This window comes from Chiloscyllium punctatum, chromosome 7 (genome assembly GCF_047496795.1).
Source record: "Chiloscyllium punctatum isolate Juve2018m chromosome 7, sChiPun1.3, whole genome shotgun sequence".
Taxonomy (NCBI): Eukaryota; Metazoa; Chordata; class Chondrichthyes; order Orectolobiformes; family Hemiscylliidae; genus Chiloscyllium; species Chiloscyllium punctatum.
The window spans coordinates 123,356,053-123,372,684 of NC_092745.1; the positions used below are offsets into that span (position 1 = coordinate 123,356,053).

Below are 16,632 nucleotides of genomic sequence, written 5' to 3' on the forward strand. Positions count from 1 at the left end.
GGGGACTTGACAGGGCGGGTAATATTTTCTCTTTTGGGGGAAGACTAGGACTCGGGGAAACAGCTTGAGAGTAAGGCATCTGCCCTTTAAGATGAAGATGAGGAGAATCATTTCTCTCTGAGACCATAAAGGTAGGAGCAGAAACCAGCCATTCAATCCATTCAATGAGATTATGGCTGACCATATCATTTTCAAGTCCACATTCCTATGTTTTCCCCACAAACCTTGATTTCCTTCCTGATTAAAAATCAGGCCACCTCACCCTTAAATATACTTAAAGCCCCATCCTCAGTAATCATTTTATGGCAAAGAATTCCACAGATTTGGGTTGTTTATCCGTGGACTTCAGTTCCCCAGCAATCAATGGGGGCTGAGCGACTCATTGATTTTATTTGAGCTTGAGTTAGATTTTTGAGAGACAACAGTCTTGGATTATGGGGAGGGGGTAGACAAATGAGAGTGGAGTTGAGACCAGAACTAAATGTCTGACAAAGAAAGTCAAACTGATTCCCCAAGTCTGCAACCCACCCCACCCCCCCAAACCCCTAATGTCTGTTTCTAATGACTCTCCACCAGTCATCTCTCTCTAATGAGAGAACAGCCCTCAGGTCTGGTTGGATATAGCAACTTTCACGTTTAATGTCTAGACACTGTAATTGTCCCCTACAGCAGCCACGTATTTGGTATCTGACGATGGAACAGTGAGGCAACGACCCTCTTGAACAGTATTAACCCTTGAGTGTCTTTAATATCAGGTGAACACTTCAGTGTTCAAGAACTGTGAGGTGATTTTCCTCCCTTCAGGGACCTGGTGATGCTAGGCCTCAGTACTTTCCCTGTCTCTTGCCTCTTCAGTGCTCAGCAACTCTGGGATAGACCTGGGTCAAATTAATTGCAATCCAGTGTGCCAGGCTAGAAAAGAATTTGTGTCCAGGTTAGTTGAGGGCTACAATTATTTTGCTTTAGTTTAGATTGGCTGACTGATACTTTGTACTGAGACTTGCAAGATTCATTAAGTTGGTGAAAGTGCCTCTCTGTGTCAATGTCATGGTTGACAGTCCATAACACCATAAGATAAAGGAACAAAATTAGGCCATTTAATTCATTATTTCTCTATTTTCTAACTTATTCCTGCATTTTGCAATATTGGACTTTTTATCTCTTTATTTTTCTATATTTTTCCCTAAGATCTTGTCCTGAAGGACTGTAGCTAGGTATCTTTATACCTAAGATGACATTATAAGTGAGAATTTGTAAACTTTCATTGTATTCACCTGAGAATGTGTGACAATAAAGCTAATTTAACCATTTAACCCCATTAAGCCCATTGAGTCTGCTGTGCCATTTGATCATGGCTGACATATTTCTCAACCCCATTCTCCTGCCTCCTCTCCATAACCTTTTCTCTTACTAATCAAGAACCTATCTATCTCTGTCTTAAATACAGTCAAAGACTTGGCCTCCACAGCCCTCTGCAGCAATGATAGAGGTTATAGAGGTGAGGGTATAAGGTCATGGTCTAGCCATGATGCTCCAGCCATTAGGAGTGTTGGACATAAGCAAATTACTGCGGATGCTGGAATCTGAAATCAAAAGAGAAAATGTTGGAAAATCTCGGCAGGTCTGGCAGCATTTGTAAGGAGAGAAAAGAGCTGACGTTTCAAGTCCAACTGACCCTTTGTCAAAGCTTTGACAAAGGGTCAGTTAGACTCGAAACGTCAGCTCTTTTCTCTCCTTACAGATGCTGCCAGACCTGCTGAGATTTTCCAGCGTTTTCTCTTTTGGTTTCTGGAGTGTTAGACAGGCTGAAAGGGCTTGCTGCTGGTTTTTATTTCTTTACACACGCTGTGATATTCAGACATGATGCTGACACCATAGTTCAAGGTTTTAGTTTGTTAAAAGCAAAATACTGCAGATACTGGAGAAACACAGCAATTCTGGCAGCATGGGCAAGTGATGGCCTAGTGGTATTATCATTAGACTATTAACCCAGGTAACCAGGCAATGTTCTGGTGGCGGTAAGCTCAAATCTTACTGTGGCAGATGGTGAAACCTACATTCAAGCTGTTGCTGATTTTCAGGGGGAAATCCCATCTGGTTCACTAATACCCCATAGGGTAACGAAACTGCCATCCCTACCTGGTCTGGCCTGCATGTGACTCCAAACCCGTAACAATGTGGCTGACTCTTAACTGCCCTCTGGGCAATTAAGGATGGACAGTAAATGCTGGTGCAGATAGCAACACTTGAATTCTGTGAGTTAAAAATTGAGAAAATAAATCTGTGGAGAGAGGATACAGAGCTAATTTGTGGGTTGGATTGGACTCTTCTTGGCTTGAAAATGGTGTTTTTAATGCTGTGGGAGGGGGAGTGAGAGTCCCCATTGGGTGTAAATGTGTCCACTTCGCTGAGAGCAAAGCCAACGAGACAAGGGGTGAGGGTGGGGGGTAGAGGGTGGGGGGTAGAGGGCGGTTGGAGTTGAGGATTTGTTGTAAATGAAATGGAGGACAGAAGTCATGCTCTGAAGTTATATTTAACTTTGAGTCCTAATTCTGTGAAGTACCTCAATGGAAAATGAAGTGCTCTTCCTCCAGCCTGAGGTGAACCTTGTTCGAACACAGCAGTGGACTAGACCACACTGCCCATTGCCCATCAGGATGGTCTAAGGCTCTCCACATCTTCCTTGAAAAAGAGACCTGAAAGTCCCCATTCACTACAACCCTCCTTCGCCCTCAGCTGAGCTCATCCTCACTTTGAACAACTTCTTCAACTTGAACTCCAGCTTGCTCTCTGTCTGTTTAACTTGCCTCACTTTCTCCAAGTCAAAGATGCGGCCGTAGATACCTGCATGGATCCCAGCTGTACACATCTCCCTCCTGGTGCACGTTGTTCCAGTTTGACCTGAGGCCCCTCCCACAACTCTTTGTCCAATATGTCAATGAACATCTATGGTGCTACGTTTTATCCAGAACTAGAAAATTCCATCCCTCTCTTACCTTCATCTGGCCCATCTCTGATTCTTCTCTTCCTTGATTTCACCATTTCCATTTCCGCTGATAGACTGACCACCAATATCCATTACAAACACATTTGCTGCCACAGTTAGCTTGGCCATAATTCCTCACACCCTGCTTCCTGCAAGAACTTCATTCCATTCTCCAGGTTGTTCTATCTCTGTTTCACCTTTTATTTACTTCATACTGTCACATGTACCTAGGTACAGTGAAAAGTGTTCTAATGTTCCAATGACATCTGTTCCAATGATTCCATCTCTCACTAAGGTGCTTTGAATGTGTGTTCCTTTTTCCTCAGCCAAGGACTCCCCCTACTGTGAGAGACAGGATCTTCAGCCATATAAAGCCCATTTCCTCTCAACATTAAGTACAATGACTTCAGAGCATGATTGATTTTGATTACAACTCCATTGTCTGCACCTCACGTTGTGTCTTGGTGGTTTCCTGCCAAAAGACTGAACACATTTTCTATTTTCACACTTGCTACTTGCACCTATTTTACATCTCAATCATTCCTTTACCCCCATTATTACTTGTTTTGACTTTCGCTCTGGACAGCTTCACCATCTGTTCCACTTGTTCCTCTTGGGGAAAAACAAGACACTACTTTCCAGCCCCTCTCAGTTCTAATAAAGAATCATTTCAGAGTCAAAACGTTCACAGTATTATATTTTAGTTACATTTCTAGTATGTTGCTGTGGAGACAGGGTTCAATACAGATGTGGATGTGATAACTCCTATAATATCTATGAGGAATCACTAATTAGCCTTCCCGTGGACCTCATTGAGTACGGGTTATCTTGATGACAGGCAGTGGTCTACCCAGCTGGAACTCATCACCTGAGCCCTTCACTTCCTCATTTGTTCAGTGATCAGTATCAGTATCTCCATCTGACCAGGGTTCAGTTCCCCAATTGGGGTGCATCATTTAGGGCCATCTTGTGGCGCAGCGGTAGTGTCCCTACTGCTGGGTGAGGAGGATATTTCTGAGCATGTTTTAAAAAAATAGTTAAATTTTTTTTAAAAAGCACACCCAGGGTTCTCTGTGGCCCAGTGGTAGTGTCCCTACTGCTGGACAAGGTCTCACCTGCACCAGAGATGTGTAATAATATCTCTGAACAGGTTGATTAAAAAAAGGTTACATTTTTTAAAAACTTAAATATGTTACAAGCAACTCTTGTGGTGCAGTGGTTTTGTCCCTCTCCCTGGACCAAGAGACCTGGTTCAAGCCCTCCCTGCTCAAGAGATATGTGATAACATCTCTGATCAGATGGTTTAGAAAAATAGGTTTAAAAAGAAAGTCATGGTTTTTTGGTGGTGGGGAAAATAAAACATTAATTTGTGTGTGATGCCGCTTCCAAATAAAATAAAACCTGATAAAACAGACCCATCTCTGGGGTCAGGACTACTTGTCCCAGGCTAGGACTAGCCCACATATACCATGAGAGGTGACTCTAATTTGGTGTTTGACAATAAACAATGTAACTTTCCACTGGGATCCCTCAGTGATTACAGTAGGTAAACCTCTGAGGTAAGCAATAAGCATTTCCCATCTGTAGAAGGAACTAGAATGCGAGCACATAGATTTAAAGTGATGCACAAAAGACACAAGGATGATGGGAGGAAAACCTGTCGTATGGATATGGAATGTGGTGAAGGCAGGTTCAAGTGAGGCATTCAAGAGGGCACTGGATAATTATTTGGGCAGAGATGGCATACAACAGGAAAAGCTTATCCAATAAATGATTGTTTGCAGACTCTAGTGAATTGTAATGAGATCAGCCAGGTGGGTCTCATAGAATATGAGTTCCCTGATTGTGGCTGTTAATCTGATCCAATCAGGGAGTTCTGGCTGACAAATATGAACAGGACTGTCAGAGGTTCTGTTCACTCTGAGATCCGGCTCTGAGGGAGCTGGACCAGTGTCAAGTACTATATCCATGTAAATAAAGGGGGAGTTGCTGATGGGATACTGGCCTCTATGGAATTATTTCAAAGACTGTAACAGTTCTGTGGAACTGTGACCTCAGTAGAGAACGTTACACCTTGTACAGCTCAGAGTATCCTGCTCTGTAACCTCACCATAATTTATAGAATGTTAAGTGTTGGGGTCAGCTGATTTATGGTGCAGAGTGATACCAACAGTTCAGGTTCAATTCCACACCAAATAATGCAAAGATTATCCTTTTCAACCTCTCCAATCACCTGAGGTGTGGTTACCCTCAGGTTAAACTATCTGTGGTTATCTCTTGCTAATGAGAGAGTGGGACTATGGCAGCTTTACCTTTACCAGGTGGGCTAACCTGCGCTTCTGTTATTCATTCATGCGATGTGGGCATTTCTGGCTGGGCCAGAATTTATTGCCCATCCCTAATTGCCCAGAGGACAGTTAAGTGTCATCCACATTGTTGTGGGTCTGGAGTCACAGGTAAGCCAGACCAGGTAAGGATAGCAGTTTCCTTCCTTAAAGGACATTAGTGAACCAGACGGATTTTTCCTGACAATTGACGCATTAAACCCTTAAGTCCAGATTCTTTATTGAATTTAAATTCCACCATCTGCCATGGCAGGATTTGAACCTGGGCCCCCAGAACATGAGCTGAGTTTCTGGATTAATAGTCTGGCAATAATACCACTGGGGCTGTTGCCTACCGTTTTGAAGGCCTATACTAAAATGGTTACTGTCAGAAGGCCTATTCAGTTCTGAAGATTACAGGTTGATCAGTTGCTGATTCAGAAAATCACTGGATATATCAAAGTCTCACCTTATGGTCAAATGATGTCTAGAAGTTTAGGGGTTAAAAATGGGGTTCAATCAATGCATTTTCATCCAGAATTGCTTTTTCAGTACTATGACCAGACAGCTGAAAAACTGAGCAAATCATTCCTGCTCACCAGAAAAACTAGAAAGGAATTAATAACATTTGGCAAATATAACATTTTTAAACTATTTGTTTTCAGAATATGGGCATGGCCGGAATTTATCATCCTTAACTGATCAAAGTTATGAAACTGCCATGATGGAATTTAATTACGCATCATGGATTATTGGTCCAGGTCTTTTTAGAATAGTAGACCAGTCACAAAACCACCACACTGCTATTCCTCAACAATGAGATTTGATTTTAGGATTGTTTCGCTTTCCAACCTAAAAATATTCTGTTGTATTTTGGAGTAGCAGCAGCCAACAAGAGCTCATAAACAGATGTGTAGCAACATAAGAAAATTTGCTTTATCAGGTTAGTTGAGGGTTAGATTTTAACAGGATGCATCTTCACTATTTCAGTGGGTTCCACTCTCACATTAGAAAGAGAAAGGGAGAACTGGTGGAGGTCAACCTGAGGGTCAGCACATCTCACGCTTTTTACTATTCACTCATGGGGTCAGCGTATCTCTGGCTAGCCCACCATTTATTGCCCATCCCTAATTTCTCAGAGGGCAGTTAAGAGTCAACCACATTGCTATGGGTCTGGAGTCACATACGAGACTGGTTAAGGATGCAGTTTCCTTCACTAAAGGACATTTGTGAACCAGATGGGTTTTTCCAACAAATAGATAATGAATTCATGGTCACCAGTAGACCTTTAATTCTAGATTCTTTATTGAATTCAAATTCTACCATTTGCCCAGAGGGATTTGAACCAATGTCCCCAGAACATTAGCTGAGTTTCTGGATTAATTATGTAGTGACAATACCACTGGACCATTGCCTGCTCTGAAGTGAGATAGCAAACAGATAATCTGCTTTATCAAATTAATTGAGGGTTTGGTTTTAACAGGATACCTGTTCTGAATTTCAGTAGTCCTACTCTCATATTAGAAAGAGAGAGAAATAGTAGGGGTTTAACCTGAAGGTCACCACACCTCAAGTGAAGGGAGAGGTTGAGCAGAGATCCTTCAAGATAACCTCAGTCAGTGCAGGAATTGACTCCATCATTCTATACTGCATCATTCTATACTGCATACCCCCCCATCCAGCCAACTGAACTAACCAATTCCCACTTCACTATAATACCTTGGGTTCATTTACATTCACCTGAAAATGTGGACAAATCTTTAATTTTAAAATCTTACTTTAAAAAAAACCGCACTTCTAACAGTGCAACATTCCATTGTCCCAGAGGTGTTCCCTGATGTGGTCTCCTCTACATTGGGGAGACAGGCCACCTACATGCGGAACGTTTCAGAGAGCATCTCTGGGACCCGCACCAACCAACACAACCACCCAGTGACTGAACACTTTAACTCCCCCTCCCACTCCGCCAAGGACATGCAGGTCCTTGGCCTCCTCCATCGCCAGACCCTGGCTACACGACGCCTGGAGGAAGAGTGCCTCATCTTCCGCCTAGGAACCCTCCAACCACACGGGATGAATGTAGATTTCTCCAGCTTCCTCATTTCCCCTCCCCCCACCTTATCTCAGTCCCAACCCTCGGATTCAGCACCGCCCTCTTGACCTGCAATCTTCTTCCCGACCTCTCCGCCCCCACCCCCTCTCCGACCTATCACCCTCACCCTCACCTGCTTCCACCTATCGTATTCCCAGCACCCCTCCCCCAAATTCCAGCCTCCCCCCCACCTTTTATCTCAGCCCGCTTGGCACACTAGCCTCATTCCTGAAGAAGGGCTTATGCCCGAAATGTCGATTCTCCTGCTCCTCGGATGCTGCCTGGCTTGCTGTGTTTTTCCAGAACCACATTTTTCAACTCTGGTCTCCAGCATCTACAGTCCTCACTTTCTCCTAGTTGATCTTCACCTCCTTCTGTTTGGCTAATGCGTACAGTACAGTAATATAAATGTCAATTCAGAATTTGGAAATGTTAAGGTAATAGTGATCACAACATAATGTGTTTAAGATAATTACTAAATAAATTAAGAGATGAGATTGGAATGAGGAAAAATAAACTCGAAATATGTCCTGGCCTAAAAGCCACTAATTTCACACCACAAATACATAGATAACACAACAATATTGAAATTAAAGATGAATGGGAATACAAAACAATTAGGTGCTTGAGTCAGGGGTAAAGGTAGGGGAGTGGATCTGGGTGGGATACCCTTTGGAGGGTCAGTGTGGACTCGTTGGGCTGAAGGACCTGTTTCCACATTGTAGAGATTCTAATTCTAAAAAAATTCAGAATGATGTTAAAACAAGGAAAAACTAAATAATTGGATTATCAAGGAATATAACATAATGATGTCTTCTACATAAATAACAGAACAAAAATTAGAACAGGCATAAATTATACACATGCTAAACTCCTAGGAAGTTATTTTACCTCAGCATTGATGAGGGAGATTAACCTAGTGGTTAAGGCATTAGAATTGATCAAAAAAAGTGTTTATGGTAGAAATGGAGGTCTTAATTAACAAGTTAATTCAATATAATAGAGAGTAAATAGTCTTTTCTTGATTGATGTACCCAAGATGTTTGTGAAAAGATAACAGTGACATTGTTTCTATACAAATTAATTAGAAAAAGGAATAATGCCAGAGGAAAGCCAGATAGCAAATGTGAGTCCTGTGTTTATCAAGGGAGATAGGTACCTGAAACTAAATAGTCCAATTACCTTACCTTTGGTACTGGGAAAGATGATGATGTGCTTATTCAAAAACGTGTTATGTCCCATAGTTAGTATGTCAGTGCACCTTTAAGAAACATGCTCCTGATAACATTTCTGTTTCATCGGATGTAACCTAGGACTATAAAATTCTCAAACTCATGATACTCTACTGCAAGCATAGTCCACTGTTGTAAACTTGCAGCTTAATATTAGCCCGGACACCCCTGTGCCTGGGGAATGTAATATTTGTACCTAATAGTTACTGTAGTTGCAATAATTATCTGTCAGATTTTTCAACCCAATGATATTCATGCCAGTTTCTTATATTACAGGGAACAGCATGAGCAGTGCTTATCAGGCAAAACACCTTGTTAGTGGCAAACTCACACCAAAAGATGCAATAGAAAAAGAAAGAAACAGAAAATACAATATAAGGTAGTCAGCAAGGATTCCAAAAGTATAGTTATGTTGTACCAACCTGATTGACTGAAATCTTTGTAGAAGTAGCAGTAAGGGAGATGGGGTAATATTGAAGAAATTATGTTTTTGAATTTCCAAAGACCTTTGAAAAGTACAGTACAGTAAACGCATGACTAAGGGCAGAACATGTGGAGCCAGTGGCCAAATTACAGAAAACAGGCTTTAAAGTTACTTAGGTGCATTTAAAAGAAACCTCAAAAAATATTTGTGGGAGAAAGGAAAATAAGTTTATATTTGATAGAGTTAAATGTGAGGAGGTTCATATGGAAGAAAGCCACCAGCAATGACCTTTTTTGTTTCATGGAATGTGGGTGAGGCCAGTATTTGTAGCCCAATCCTAATTGTCCTTCAGAAGGTGAGGGTAAACCTATTTGAACTGCTGCAGACCTTCTGGTACAGGTACATCCACAATGTTGAATGGCAGACCCAGCTCCACTCCTGTTCCTTATTTGTATGTATGTTTATATTTCCCAAACCTTTGACGATGCCTTTTATTTGCAAACAAGAAGTTGTTTTTATTTAACACAGTAAATCATCTCCTGGGACTTAACAGGTAAAAATTGACATGAGATGATAGTGTTGTAGAACAGAGAGACCTATGGATTCTGGCCTATAATTCGTTGAAATTTGTGTCACAAGTTGACAGGATAGTTAAGAAGACATTTAGCACGCCCGCCTTTATTGCTCAGAACTTTGAGTGTAGGAGTTGGGACGTCATGTTGAGGTTGTACAGGACTTTGGTGAGGCCTCTTTTGTGTTCTGTTCTGGGAATGGGAAGGCTATTATTAAGATAGAGAGGGTTCAGAAGAGATTTACCAGGATGCGGCTGGGTATGGAAGATTCGAGTTATAAAGAAAGGCTGGATACATGGGAGTTTTTTTCACTGAAGTACCGGATGTTGAGAAGTGACCTTATAGAAGTTTATAAAATCATAAGGGGTACAGATAATATTAATGGTCTTTTCACTAGGATGGGGGATTTCAAGACTAGGGGACACATTTTTCAGGTGAGAGGAGAGAGATTTTAAAAAGACATGAGGGGCAAATGTTTTACACAGAGGGTGGTTCGCATGTGGAACGAACTTCCTGAGGAAGTGGTGGATGCGGACACAGTTACAATATTTAAAAGGCACTTAAATAAGTACATGATTTGGAAAGGTTTGGAGGGATATGGGCCAGGAGCAGGCAGGTGAGACTATTTTAGCTTGGGATTATGTTCAGCATGGACTGGTTAGATTGAAGGGTCTGTTTTCATGCTGTAAGACACTATGATTTTATGGAATATTACGATAAGTGACCAGAGGATTAGTCAAGAAGATCAGTTCAAAGGAGTGAGAAGACAGGGTGGTTTTTAAAGGGAATTCTCGAACCGCTGGTCTTGACATTTGAAGGCCAGTGGTGCACAAGGGAATGACATTGCAGGAGCACAGAAACCTCAAGTGGGCTGTGGGACCAAAGGAGATTACAGAGGGATGAAGGGCTGAGGGATTGGAGGGGAAGGATGGGAGTTTTAAATTCAAGGTGCTGATGCACCTTACGTAAATGAACATCAGAGACGAGAGGATGGGTGAACAGGACTTAGAATCCCTACAGGGAGAAAGTGAGGACTTCAGATGCTGGAGATCAGAGCTGAAAAATGTGTTGCTGGAAAAGCGCAGCAGGTCAGGCAGCATCCCAGGAGCAGGAGAATCGACGTTTCGGGCATAAGCCCTTCTTCAGGAATGAGGAGGGTGTGCCAAGCAGGCTAAGATAAAAGGTAGGGAGGAGGGACTTGGGGGAGGGGCGTTGAGAATGCGATAGGTGGAAGGAGGTAAAGGTGAGGGTGATAGGCCGGAGAGGGGGTGGGGGCGGAGAGGTCGGGAAGAAGATTGCAGGTCAAGAAGGCGGTGCTGAGTCCGAGGGTTGGGACTGAGATAAGGCGGGGGGAGGGGAAATGAGAAAGCTGGAGAAATCTGCATTCATCCCTTGTGGTTGGAGGTTTCCTAGGCGGAAGATGAGGCGCTCTTCCTCCAGGCGTCATGTGGTCAGGGTCTGGTGATGGAGGAGGCCAAGGACCTGTATGTCCTTGGTGGAGTGGGAGGGGGAGTTAAAGTGATCAGCCACGGGGCAGTTGGGTTGGTTGGTGCGGGTGTCCCAGAGGTGTTCTCTGAAACGTTCCTGTCTCCCCAATGTAGAGGAGGCCACATCGGGTGCAGCGGATACAGTAAATGATATGTGTGGAGGTGCAGGTGAATTTGTGATGGATATGGAAGGATCCCATGGGGCCTTGGAGGGAAGTGAGGGGGGGAGGTGTGGGCGCAAGTTTTGCATTTCTTGCGGTTGCAGGGGAAGGTGCCGGGAGTGGAGGTTGGGTTGGTGGGGGGTGTGGACCTGATGAGGGAGTCGTAGAGGGAGTGGTCTTTTCGGAAAACTGATAGGGGAGGGGAGGGAAATGGAAATATATCCTTGGTGGTGGGGTCTGTTTGGAGGTGGCAGAAATGACAACGGATGATACGATGTATCTGGAGGTTGGTGGGGTGGTAGGTGAGGACCAGTGGGTTCTGTCCTGGTGGTGATTGGAGGGGCGGTTCAAGGGCGGAGGAGCGGGAAGTGGAGGAGATGAGGTGGAGAGCATCGTCAACCACGTCTGAGGGGAAATTGCGGTCTTTGAAGAAGGAGGCCATCTGGGTTGTTCGTTATTGGAATTGGTCCTCCTGGGAGCAGATGAAGCGGAGGCGAAGGAATTGGGAATATGGGATGGCATTTTTACAGGGGGCAGGGTGGGAGGAGGTGTAATCTAGGTAGCTGTGGGAGTCGGTCAGTTTGTAGTAAATGTCCGTGTTGAGTCAGTCGCCCAAGATAGAGATGGAGAGGTCTAGGAAGGGGAGGGAGGAGTCTGACACAGTCCAGGTAAATTTGAGGTCGGGGTGAAAGGTGTTAGTAAAGTGGATGAACTGTTCAACCTCCTCGTGGGAGCACGAGGTAGCGCCGATACAGTCATCGATGTAGCGGAGGAAAAGGTGGGGGGTGGTGCCAGTGTAGCTACAGACCCCCCTGGTCCTCACCTACCACCCCACCAACCTCCAGATACATTGTATCATCCAAACAGAGGAGGCTGAAGAAATAACATTCTAACCAGGTATCTCCAGTAGTTGCAATAGGGATGGGTGGAAGAATATCATCTCGTGACCTCTCAATAATGTGGGCTAAAGAAAATATCAGTCAAATTGATCTAACTGAAGATTTAGTCCAATACCTTCCAGGAGTAGTATTTTTGGAACCAGGTAGTAACTAAGTACATGTGATAATATGTAGGGCAATGTCTAATATTAGCAATCATGCCTCATCAATTCTAATTAGCAATTAGAAAGGGAGGTGTACAAGGATTCAGCTCCATCTGTGTCAGTCTATAATTAGTCCAGGTATATCAAGAAGTGATGCAAAACCTTCTGCAAATATTCTTAATCCACTCAATGCAAACTAAGGTACTAGACCCCGGAAATGTTGGTGATGTTAGCAGGTATAGGTTTAACACATTAACAGTAGAGATGACTGTGAATTAGAAGACTTGGTTTAAGCCCCACTGGAGATTTGAGTCCACTGGGGAGGCAATGGCTTCGTGGTAGTATCACTGCACTGTTAATGCAGCGACCCAGGTACATGTAATGGGTTTGAATCCTGCCATGGCAGGTGATGGAATTTTGATTCAATAAATATCTGGAGTTAGGAGTCAAATAATAACCATGGATCTATTCTTGGGAAAATCCCATCTGGTTCACTGATGTACTTCAGGGAAAGAAATTGCCATCCTTACCTGGTCTGGACTACATGTGACTCCAGACCCACAGCAATGGACACTTAACTGCCCTCTGGGCAATTAGGGATAGACAGTAAATGCTGGCTTGGCTCACAGCCCCCTCATCCTGTGAATGAATAATAAATGTAGACTTGTACATGGCTGCAGTTCTCTTGTGGTGCTGCACAATTGGAGGTGCTGTTTTTCAGGTGAGATGTTAAAGTAGGACTGTGAGTGACTGTTCAGGCAGGCTGTAATAGAATCCACAGCATTAGCTGAGGAATGGGTGAAACTCCCTGGTGTCCTGGCTAAGAATCCTCCCTGCACTAGGGGCAGGCCCAGTTGCCATTTATTTTGCTTGAGTTTGTGGCATCTTGCTCCATGCAAATTCATTCATTATTGGCTAGACCAGTGTTTATTGCCATCCTTAATTGCCCAGAGTCACCCACGTTGCTGGGGTCTGGAGTCACATGTAGGCTAGACGAGGTAAGGATGGCAGTTTCCTTCCTTCCAGGGGATTAATGAACCAGATGGTTTATTTTTCAATAATCGATCTGTGGTCATCTTTAGACTCTTACTTCCAGATTTTTATTCCACCATCCACCATGGCGTGATTCAAAGTCTGGTCCCCTGAGCATTATGAGAGTCTTTGGATTAACAGTCCAGCCACAATGCCACTGGGCTATCACCTTCCTGCTTTTGATTGTGTAACAACAGTGACATCATTCGGCTGTGAGCTGCTATGGGGACAGTGTGAGGCTGTGATGAGGTGGTGTGGAAATCCCATGTTGATTCTATCATTCTTTGTCCAATATTTCAATGGAGACAAACTCATTTATAATTTACCAGTAGGTACCAATGTGGTTAGCTCAGTTGGCTGGATGGCCGGCTTGCATCAGTGATGCCAACAGTGTGGGTTAAATTCGTGCACTGTCTGAGGTTAGCATAAAGGACTCTCTTCTCTTCTCCTTACCCTTAGGTTAAACAAGCAGCAGTCATTTCAGTCTAGGAAGAAAGCAGTCCTGTTTTCTGGTAAGACTATGGACTTACATTTAATAACAATGAATATCAAACAATTGTATATTAATATCACAAACAACAGCTTCAGTTTCTGGGATGTTTTGTCCAGAGCACTAATTTCTTTGAATGACATGCCACCATGGAATGACAAATATCAGACTCTTGCTGCAGAGCCTACCTTAATGCAGTGTGCTTTATTGTCTATGATACATTCTGCATCATTTTGTGCATGGTATTGTGGCCTGTTGAACATGACCTAATATGTGTAATATACAATGGTAGCAGGGTCATTTGAGACATTACAGGAGTGTTGTGGGTGCCCTTTTGCAAGTTGCCCCTGCCCATGTCAGAGTCCCAAGTTTAGAGTTACGAGACAAGGCCAGTGATGGAGCTAGCGAATATTTAGTGCTAATGGCTGTTATGACCAGGGTCTGGAGGAATGCATTGACTTCCCTCTTTTCAATCCCGTCAGTCAGATTCAACACGCAGCCAATTCACAATTCAGTTTAAACATAGATCAAAGATTCTGTTGAGTGAAAGAACCAGGAATTTTATTATTTGCTGACTAACAGGGTGAAGTGGTGCTGGGGTGCTGCAGTGATAATGTCACTGGACAGGTTAATGTTCTGGGGATGTGGGGATTGAGAGATTGTCTTATGAGCAAAGGTTAAACAGGTTGGGACTCCACTCACTGGAGTTGAGAAGAATGAGAGGTGATCACATTGAACCATACAGGATTCATAAGGAGCCTGACAGAGTAAAAGCTGAGAGGATGTTCTCTTCACAGGAGAGTCTCAGACTAGAGGGTACAGTCTCAAAATTAACGAGTGCTAATTTAAGACTCAACTAAGGAGGAATTTCCTCTTTCTGTGTATCTTTGGATCTCCTTACCACAGAGAGCTGTGGGGGCAGAGTCCTTGTGTATAGGGTTGATCTATAGGGTTATGTGGAAAGAGCAGGAAATTGGACATGAGGATTGTGTGATCAGCCATGACCTTATTGAATGGTGCAGGAGGCTTAAGGAGCTGAATGGCCTCCTCCTGTTCCTGTTTCTTATCATCTTCTGGGTTTAAACTCTACCATTGAAGATGATGGAATTTGAATTTTAAAGAATAGCTGGAATAAACACCATATAAATATTGTCAGTGGGTTTTTTTTTAAAAGATCTGGTTGATTAATGTCCTCTAGGGAAGGATATCTGCCACCCTTATCTTGTTTGGTCTACATGTGACTCCAGACTCTCACCAATGTGGTTCACTTTTAGCTGCGCTCTAGACAATAAATGTCAGCCCATATCTCATGAATAAATAACCCCAATAAAAATAATGAAGTGTGGCATCAAACACATGCATCAAATTTTAAAAAGAGACAGCATCTAGTACAGAAAGGCAAATGAAGATTATCTAAGTTAAACGTGGAGTGCTTGAGTATAAAGTTTAACCTAAGACCATAGCGATAGAGTCATACAGTCATACAGCACCGAAACAGACCCTTCAGTTCAACCAGTCCATGCTGACCATAACCCCAAACTAAACTAGTCCCAATTGCCTGCACTTGGTCTATATCCCTCCAAACATTTCTTATTCATGTACTTACTTAAATATCTTTTTAACGTTGTAACTGAATCTACCACTTCTTCTTGAAGTTCATTCCACACACAAACCACTCTTTGTGTAAAAAAATTGCCCCTCATGTCTTTTTTAAATCTCTCTCCTTTCACCTTAAAAATGTGCCCCCTAGTCTTGAAACTCCCACCTGAAGGAAAAGACATCTGTCATTCACCTTATCTATACCCCTCATGATTTTATGAACCTCAGTAAGGTCACTTCTCAACCTCCTGCGCTCCAGTGAAAAAACGTCCCAGTCTATTCAGCCCCTCCTTATAACTCAAACCCTTTAATTGATGATTTACATCCTCAGCATAGCATAATTAGTAATTATTTTTGAGTTTTTGGTAATTAGATTTTCCTCCAGTTTACTTTATCATCAAGTATCACCCTTCAAGAGAGATTAAGAGAAACAGAGGAAGACAAGCAAACCTTCATGTTCTAAATTGCTCTTTGCTTCTATCTACCTCTCTCTCTCTGCCGAAAAGCTGTGGCCTGAAATATAGTTCCTTTGTGTATTCCCATGGTTGACTTAATTCCACCCTCTCCATCAACTTTGATCATTGATCATTTGCAGGTGACGTTCATCCCAAAATGCATAACTTCCAGAAAGTTTCAAATCAAACATGAGATCTGATTGACTGATGTGAGCCATTTTGCTGACATCAATTTCAGTTCATATTGGGTCTTGCTTATTGATGGTTCCAGAACTGGCTCAACCCGCGCTCACGCTGACTATCTTAAATCATTGTTGTTCCTTCTCTTCAGAATATGAAAGGGTATGGGTAATATAATTACATGATGGAAGTTGAAAATTGATACAATAATCATAACAAGGTAGAAGAGTTAGAACCTTGAGATAATGGCAGCTTACAGATCCTTCGGGAAGTGACATGAAGAAACCATCTCATGTAGTCTTTTCCTGAATTATTACTGCTCATTGAAGTTGAAAGGGGAGTTGTGTACAAGCAACTGACGAAGAAAGAACAAGACAGCAGAGTGTGGAAGAACAAGCATGGGGACCTGCCCTTGAGAGATGACTTGGTGATATAACATTGGGTCCTAATGGTGCAGTGTGACAATGAGTGACCTTTGTGTCTATTGTGAAGGACTGACTGTGATTTAATTCCAGGATGTAGAAGTGCCGGTGTTGGACTAGGGTGGACAAAAATC

At 42.9% G+C, this 16,632-nt stretch overlaps 1 protein-coding gene across 6 annotated transcripts in view; it reads left to right on the forward strand.

The window, feature by feature from the left end:
- The window catches only part of nexn (nexilin (F actin binding protein)), a 107,923-nt gene that overhangs the window by 19,165 nt on the left and 72,126 nt on the right, over positions 1 to 16,632 (forward strand). For 4 of the 6 annotated variants that reach the window (XM_072574777.1, XM_072574776.1, XM_072574774.1 and 1 more), the window contains exon 2: positions 13,812 to 13,864. The exons of the other annotated variants lie outside the window; for them this stretch is intronic. The gene's annotated coding sequence lies outside the window, so the exon portion shown is untranslated. The remainder of the gene's footprint in view (positions 1 to 13,811; positions 13,865 to 16,632) is intronic. 6 annotated transcript variants of the gene reach the window in all.